At 43.2% G+C, this 8,233-nt stretch overlaps 2 non-coding genes across 2 annotated transcripts; one reads left to right on the top strand and one right to left on the bottom strand.

Moving 5' to 3' along the window:
* The first annotated feature begins 5,645 nt into the window (after nucleotides 1–5,645).
* On the top strand, nucleotides 5,646–5,717 carry Trnaa-cgc. Its single transcript has one exon. It is a non-coding gene; the product is annotated as a tRNA-Ala (tRNA).
* A 238-nt stretch (nucleotides 5,718–5,955) lies between these two features.
* Nucleotides 5,956–6,026, bottom strand: Trnag-gcc. Its single transcript has one exon. It is a non-coding gene; the product is annotated as a tRNA-Gly (tRNA).
* Between the last annotated feature and the right edge of the window lie 2,207 nt (nucleotides 6,027–8,233).

Here is an 8,233-nt window from a genome sequence, read left to right as displayed (position 1 = left end):
AAAAGAGGTTTGTACCTATGTTATTTGCTTATTATTTCTTGCCTATATCTTGTAATATGAGAAACTACTTTGGCAGTAACAATACACAATGTACTAACCATTGTTATTCTCCTAAAATCTTGTTTTGAGATTTTGTACCACTGTTTTTAACTTATTTTTTCTTTCTTTAAAATAAAAATAACTGATGTCAATAAATAAATTTTTAAAAAAGAAAAAAAAATTTAAAGATCCAATCCAAAAAGGGGCTTCTGAAATGAATATAACCTTCTCAGATGAAGTCAACATTGAGCTGGATGTAGTGGTGCACACCTGTAATCCTAGCACTTGAGAGGTTGAGACAGGAAAATCGCTGTAAGTTCAGGACCAGCCTGGGCTACAAAATGAGTTCAAGCCTAGCCTGAACTGCATAGTGAGACCATGTCTCAAAAAGACAAAAAAAAAAAAAAAAAAAAAAAAATCCATGAAAAAATATTTTGGGCCTGGGGAGATAGCTCAGTGTCAGAAATGCCTGCCTGGAGAGCACAAGGTCCTGAGCTCAATCTCCATTGCCAAAAAAAAAAAAGTTCAACATCACTGGTCATTCAAGAGATGCAAGTTCAAATAATACTGAATTTCCATCTAATTCCAGAAAGAATGGCTACTGTCAACACATCAACCAACAATAAATGCTGGTAGGGCTGTGGGGAAAAGGAACACTTCTCCATTATTGATATGAGTAGAAACTGGTGCAACCCCTGTGGAAATCAGTGTGGAGAATCCTCAAAGACTAAGACTAGAGGTTCCATTCAACCCAGCTATTCCCCCTCTTGGTATCATCCCAAAATAATTAAAAGTATCATAACACTGTAATATATGATTTGTGCACATACATGTTTATAGCAGCACAGTTTGTAATAGCTAAATAATATAGCTAAATTATTATAGCTATAGATAATAGCTAAATCTTGGAAATAGTCCCAATGCCATCAATTGATAAATGGATAAAAAGATGTGTTTTTTAAAAGATTGGAATACTACTCAGCCACAAAGAGGGATGAGCTTGAGACATTTCTAGCTAACTGGATGGACCTTGATACTATGCTTTAAAGTGAAATAAATTGGGCATACATATGTAAATACCACATTGTTTCTCTGGTCTCATTGTTTGTTTTTTCAGAAACTGAAAGTATGAATAAGAATCAAAATGTATACTAGATATTTGGAAATGGGAAGAAAATGTTCAAATGAGAAAAGGAGCAAGAAAGGCCTTCTGGGGAAGGAAGGGACTATGAAAAGGAATAGATGAGAAATGCAAACAAAGTTTATGTAAATAAGCAAAGAAAGAGGGGTTGCAAGCTCTTTCTCTCCTGTCTCCTCTCCTCCTTCTTTCTCCTTCCCCTCTTCCTCTCTCCCCCCCTCCTTTGTCTCCCTCCTGTCTTTGTCCCTCCTCTCTCCCCCCTTACCCCCTTCTCTCTCTCTTCTCTGTCTCCCTCTCTTCGTTCTCTCTCCCTCCCTCTTCTTTCTCTCCCTCCCTTCTCCCTCTCCTCTCCCACCCCCCAAGAGGTCTCACTGTGTAACCGAAATCCAGGTTGGCCCCTTTCTAGTACCACCATTATGGACTTCAGTGGAGCCAAAGGCTGATCTCTTCTTTCTCTTCTGTGTGCCATCAGCCCACACCTGTCCCCTCCGTACCCAGCATACAAAAGACACTGTCCCCAGGTGCCCTCATAGTGTCCTGAGCCTAATTTTTCACCAGCTGCTGTACTCTGCTGCATGACAGTGACAGTGCATGTGTCTTCCTCATCAGAGTATGCATTCCCTGATGCTCCGTGTCACCTGTGCCTAGCTTGCTGAGCTATCTGGTGTTCAGTAAATGCTACCTGAACTGACTGAATCTGCCTCACCAGCAGCCCTGATCCGTGACACCTATTTCATTTCAAAGGTGGGTGATGACCTTGTGAGGTACCGAGATGAACTCTCCCCGCTGGTGCAAAGAGCAGACAGGATACCTGACACTCAGAGAGTGTGTTCAGCACATCTTTAGGTGCCTATTCAAGCAAGTCCTGTGTGTGTGTGTGTGTGTGTGTGTGCGTGTGCGCATGCGTGCGTGAGACAAGATCTCAGTTTGTAGTTCAGGCTGGTCTTGAACTCACTACTTAGTGTAAGCTGGCCTGGAACTTGCACTGATCCTCCTGCTTCAGTACCAAGATTACAAAAATGAGCCACCAGGCCCAGCCATTCATACACATCTGTGCGCTAAAAGCAAACAACATAAAAAGCTTCTTGGTCCTTTAGATATTGAAGAAAGCAATCAGATCCTTTTTTATCTGCAAAGTGATCAGAAGTGGACAGAATCATGTGCCAACTGCAGACCACATGCCACCCAGTCACTTCACAGCCCTTTCTCGTGCCTTTCTAGTGGCCAGCAAACATCAGGGCCACCTCACTTACAGAACCCATTCACACAGCATGAAAGTGGGCTGGAAGAAACAGAATTTGAAGATAAGAAATGCGTGTTTTACCATTTGGACACCTATCTCTCAGAGCTTCTATTTACATGAAGGGAAATGGGGAGAAGTTGGAACAAGTCAGCGTCTTTCATCCTCTAGAAACACCAACTTCTCACCACATGTGGCCTCTGGGCGAGAAGCCTTCCACTTTCAGGACTATGGCAGCCTTGGGTTCACCCACTACGATGTGAAGACAGTGCCCCTCTAGCTTGGCTACCTATTAGAATTACCTTCAAAAATCTCATGTTCAGAGCATCCTGGAACCACTAAATCAATATATTTGAGGATGAGATCAATGCATCAGGTTTTTGTTTTTGTGGGTTTTGGTTGGTTTTTTTTTTTTTGTTTTGTTTTTTGGGGTTTTTTTTTAGTTTACCAAGGTTGAGAACCACTAGCCTAACAATAGGCATCTCCTGCTGACATATAAATTGCTCACTGGAATCATCTGCATCATCTAATGGGAAGATGGTACAAGCTTCTAGGCAAAAGATGAACATGTTCTAAGGAGCTAACGTATACACTAATTACATTTGATGGTTGTATTTCTTATACATTCTATACATATATCAAGCCAGTCACATGTGATATTCTTTAACATGTATTCTAAGGATACTGATACCTGGAGTTACCCTTAGAGAGTCGGATTTAATTGGTCCAGGCTTGTATTCATGCACACATTAGCACTGGAGGGATGTCAGGAATTGAACTCAACCTTGTGCTGTGCCACTGAGCTATATCTCCGGCCACACCAGTGCTTTTTCAAAGGAGCTCCTCATGATTCTCGTATTCAGTCAGGAGAGAGAGCCACCACCTGGACTTGGAATAATCATGTCACCTCCTAGCCACCTCCATGGAAGGGCTCTCAACATGTGCTGGAACAAGAGGGTAAAGAGCTGAAGAACAAATGTGCAAGCAGTGCCAGAGATGTCAACCAGCTGCTACAAACGGGGCACTGGGTCAATCTCTGCAAATGGTATCTATGATGTATATAACAGAAACTGAGAATCTCCTCAAAAGACATGTGCAAAGCACAGGAAATGAAAATTGGTTTCTTTTCTTTAAAAAAAATTTTTATAGTAACACCTTTGGGCACTTGGGTCAGCTTGGCCTCTTTATTTCACTGAGTGAGTTAAGGTAGTTTCCTTTGCCCAAGGCACAGACATGATCCGGGGGGATTTGTGGCAAGGCCCCTAATCAAAAAGTTTCCCTCCTGCTTTACCTCTCCATCAATCTCAGGGGCCAAAGGCCTGAATCACAGCCTTGCTTTGGGGCCCAGTCAGACCAAAGAAAGCGTTTCCCACCTTCTGTGGGCTTTGGGGTGGCCTCATTTTCTCGGGTGGGTGCACATACATGGCCGTGACCACATGGAACTGGATGAGTGAGCACTTCCCCGAAGGCTTCTCTGAAGCTTCAGGATTGCTTGAAAAGTCCCAGAAAGGGAAGGCCTCAGATGCTGGAAAACTAAAATGCTGCATGAAAAGGAGGACTCTAAAAGAAGTCACCAAAGGTAAAACATGCTTCTTTTACAGTTTGTTTTTGCTTTTGTTTTTGTTTGTGTTTTTGTGGTTTTTGAGACAGGGTCTTGCTGTATAGGTCAGGCTACCACTGAACTCACTATGCAGCCCAGGCTGACCTCAAACTTGTAGCAATCCTCCTGCCTCAGCCTCCCAGTGCTGGAATTACAGGAGTGCACCACCACGCCCAGCACTTCTTTCACCATACAGTATCATGATTGTAATTTGCACTAGAGTAGAGAAATGGCTGCAATTTTTGGTTCACAATCAACTGAACATGCCGATATTCTGTCTTAAGATGGAACGTAGGGTGATTTGGAAGTACTCGGTCCTATGGTGGTGTTCCTTAGAGACCATCCATTAATTTTTTTTTTTTGGACATTTCAAATTTTAGTTGTATTAGATTAGTATATGGTTTGTTCCAGTGAAGTGATTGTGATCATTATTTGTTTAAATTGTTGTAACCAAACACATTTATGTTTAATCCGGCAGTTGACTATGAAGTTTGTGGTGTGAAGTTGAAACTTGTGCTTCGTGCCCTTTCCGTGAGCGGACCCTTCCATTCACATAGGGTGCTCTGCACAACTGAAGGGAGTGGAACTTCTAGGCCTCATGTGTATCCTGAGAGGTCACCCTTATAGGTCGTCTCCTAGCACCCCAGACAACGGGTCTGTCCCTCGTGGCACCAGAGAGTCTGAGGCTTCCACCACAGCTGAAATGGCCTCAACTCAGCGTGCACCCTGCTCTCTAGACTGTAAGGTAGCTCTCCACTTCCCTAGCACTCAACCTACCGGAAAGAGGCAGTTTCCCAGGGAACAAGACCGGGTAGCAGGCCTTTAAATTTGGGCCTGGGGTGCAATTAGAGGTGAGTAATTGTTGAGCACGTTAAAGGAGGTACTCAGTGATTTACACTTCTATCATCATACATCACCCAGTCAGGTCGGCCCAGGGGGTAAATATCAAACCGATAAAGTTATTTCTGTATGACTGAGCCATAGAATAGCTGCGTTTTATTTCTTGCGGTTTGAGGCCCAAGCAAATGAAAATCAAACTGCAAAATCATTCTGATCTGCTGAGTTGCTCGTGATCCCGACATAAACCCGATCTTCGGGGTGAATAAGTTATTTTCCTGAAGGAGTGGGGGTTTCCGGAGGGAGGGGCCGTGTTCAAGGTTTTCATACGCAAAAGAGAAGATTTGCACCGGGGTGCCCGGGAGCCGGCCTCCTCGGGCTGCAGGGGTGACGCCCGCAGCGTGTCCCCAGCGCAGGGCCAGACGCCAGTCACCGTCAGCGTCTGGGCAAAGAGCGCAGCCACCCGGGGCAAGCCCGAGGCCAGACTGCCGCCCACGCTCGGGCGCCTGCGCAGTGAGCCCAGCAGGCGGCTCGGCAGACCCTGCTCTGCGTGCACGCGCAGCCCGCGTTCGCGCGCCGCCGCGAGCCGGTCCGAGAATCAGCGCGGTTTAGGCTTTCGGTGCCGCTGGTTGCGTTGGCTCCGGATGCATAACGAACAGTTTCAGATCAGAAAAAGAAAAGGAAAAAGTACATTTCAGAAACACCCACTAAAGTAATCGTACTTTTCCTGTAGTTGACTAGAACTGCGTCCACTGAATGAGTACCAGCATTGGAGCGCTGCTTCCCGGCTGGGGGATGTAGCTCAGTGGTAGAGCGCGCGCTTCGCATGTGTGAGGTCCCGGGTTCAATCCCCGGCATCTCCAAAACCAGCCGTGAGAATGTTTTTCTATTGAAGCTTTTTTTCCTATTGCATTAAACACCTTTTGATCTCGTCTCTCGCGCTCAAAGCAATGCAATAGAAAGCTTGAAGCAATCCCCAAAGGCATTTATCACTGTTCGAAGTAAAGGTAGGCTGGAAAATTAGCTTGGCTTCATGTTTCCTCCCTAAAGGCCAACATTTAAATTTCTTGATTGACGTAATGGCTGCAAAAAACAAAAGCATGCATTGGCCGGGAATCGAACCCGGGCCTCCCGCGTGGCAGGCGAGAATTCTACCACTGAACCACCAATGCCTATGTAAAAACTTGTGTACAGCAAGGTATTTCTCTATCCACAATAATTTTTTTGGTCTTCCAAATTCAAAATAATGTAGTTCCTAACTAAAAGATTATAAAATACTAGAAAAATACTAATAATTTTCAAAACCACTATTACTGTTGAACTTTATGAGATTCTTTTGAAAATTGTCTTTGGTGAGCAAATGAGAATTTTGTCTGCATAGAATTTACACGACTCCTTAGCTTATCTTTGTCATTTGGAGCATTGATTGCAGCTACTTCCCCCTTTTTTCTTTTATTGTTTTGGGTTTTTGGACAAATACATGATGGGAATTTATTAAGCAATGAAAATAAGGACAGAGACCAGGGAATCAGAACTTGCACACTGATTTAAATTACACTAAGGATTGGACTACCGAAGCTGACAGTATAGAGAAGCTTGACGTGGTAGCGGTTACAGCCAAGTGACCTGAGTTCTCTAAACTGCCTTTTTCTTCATGTACGATCGACTTAATCTTGGGGCCCCTTTCAACTGTAATATATGTTTGAGCCTTTATTCTTAGTTTCCGTGGAAGGTGAGGTTGCCAAAGATAGAAATATGAGGAGCAGAAAGTAAAGTGAACAAAATGAATTTATGGAAATGATTCAATGTAAGATAGAAGCTCGTGAATTTAGGTATCACTGACCCTTCGGAAAGAGAAAAAAGCAAGGACTCTGGGAAAAATAAGAGAAAATAACAGGTAAAATATACTATGTGCCAAGCCAAGGGAGTACATTACACATAGACTTATATAACCCAAAGAGGAAAGTCTTATAATTATTACAACTTAACAAATGGAGAAACTGAGGCTCTAGTAGGCCGGAGTGGAGCCTGCCAGTGCATGGGCACTGAGCCACTGCCCCATTCTGCCTCCATCACAAACCACTGCAGATTTGCACCTGAAATTCTACACTTTAGCTTAGGATCTACACAATAAAAATAGTACAGAAAGAGCATAAAAGGTTTTTTATATCATAAGGACATTAGTATTTACTCCTAAGGACTTTTTTGCTGTGTGGGTAAAGAGCAAACTTTGAAGATATTATGCAATTAAAAAGACATAAAAGAGATAAAAAGATTGGGGAATCAGGAAATCTAAACTATGATCCTAAGTAACGTGTAAAAGAAAGAGATCAAATGATTTTATTTCTTAATTTGTTCTGTAAAATTAGAGAATAGAGAAGAGACGTGGTTTTCAAATTCCAATTGAAGGGATCTACCTTTCAGCTACCTCTAGGTCGCTGTCAGCGGAGCCCTGACTTTCCCCCTGCACCCCTGCAACTGCACCGGTTCATTTTTAAGCTTTCTGCTTATTTGCATGTGCCTAGGAGATTATAAACTGGAAATAAAGCCTCTGAGGCTGGGATACAGGTTGGTGAGTATGTGTTTAGTCTATGCCAGGCCTTGAGGATCGATCCTCAGCCTAGAAAACGTTTTAAAAGACATTAACTGAATGGTCTAAGGTCCTTCAGGCTTCTAGAATGTCATGATTCAAAATACAAAACAAGTTAAAAGTACCTTAGAGTATGAGACATACTAACAAAAAATGAAAGCGGGCAAAAGGAATCGAATAAGCTCAATATAGTCTAACAGCACACATTATTAGTGACCTACCTAAAGGCCATTTTCTGTTCTTTCCTATCAAAGAACTATTGAGTGCACCTAGGCCCAGAGCCCAGTGTGGCACACTCAGCCACTTATCCCATCTGCATTTCCAAAGATCAATCGGGGGTGGATTTATGCCCTTTTTTCTTCGTAGTACTGTTTTATGAGGTGTAATCCTTGGGGCTGTGACAACCATACTGTGACTTGAAGACATGCTGTAGATGACCTATTGGAAAGATAGAGACTGCTTAGGCAGAAACACCATCCTGAGGGTTTCTTCTCCATCTAGACTGTTGCGTAGGTCAGCCGAAGATCTCTTCTGGGTAAGTGGCTTTGCACTATGCATTTTGTTACAGTAACAGCATTCAGAGGTGAATGTGTATATTTAAGAAAGAAATAATTAGGAGGGCCTTGTGGTAGTGGGAGTAACCAGGCAGAGAGGAGCTATTCAGAAGAAAGTGGGCAGATAATTGAGAAACCAAGCCCTTGAGAAGGAAATGTAATCCAAGATGAAATCAGGAATGCTGGTAGGCAGAGGATGCTGCTATTGGTGGGGTCAAGTGTAGAAAGATCACTG

Source organism: Octodon degus, unplaced genomic scaffold, assembly GCF_000260255.1.
Source record: "Octodon degus isolate 3935 unplaced genomic scaffold, OctDeg1.0 scaffold00032, whole genome shotgun sequence".
Lineage (NCBI taxonomy): Eukaryota > Metazoa > Chordata > Mammalia > Rodentia > Octodontidae > Octodon > Octodon degus.
Note: the sequence above shows the minus strand (reverse complement) of the source record. Positions and strands in the feature narration are given on the sequence as shown.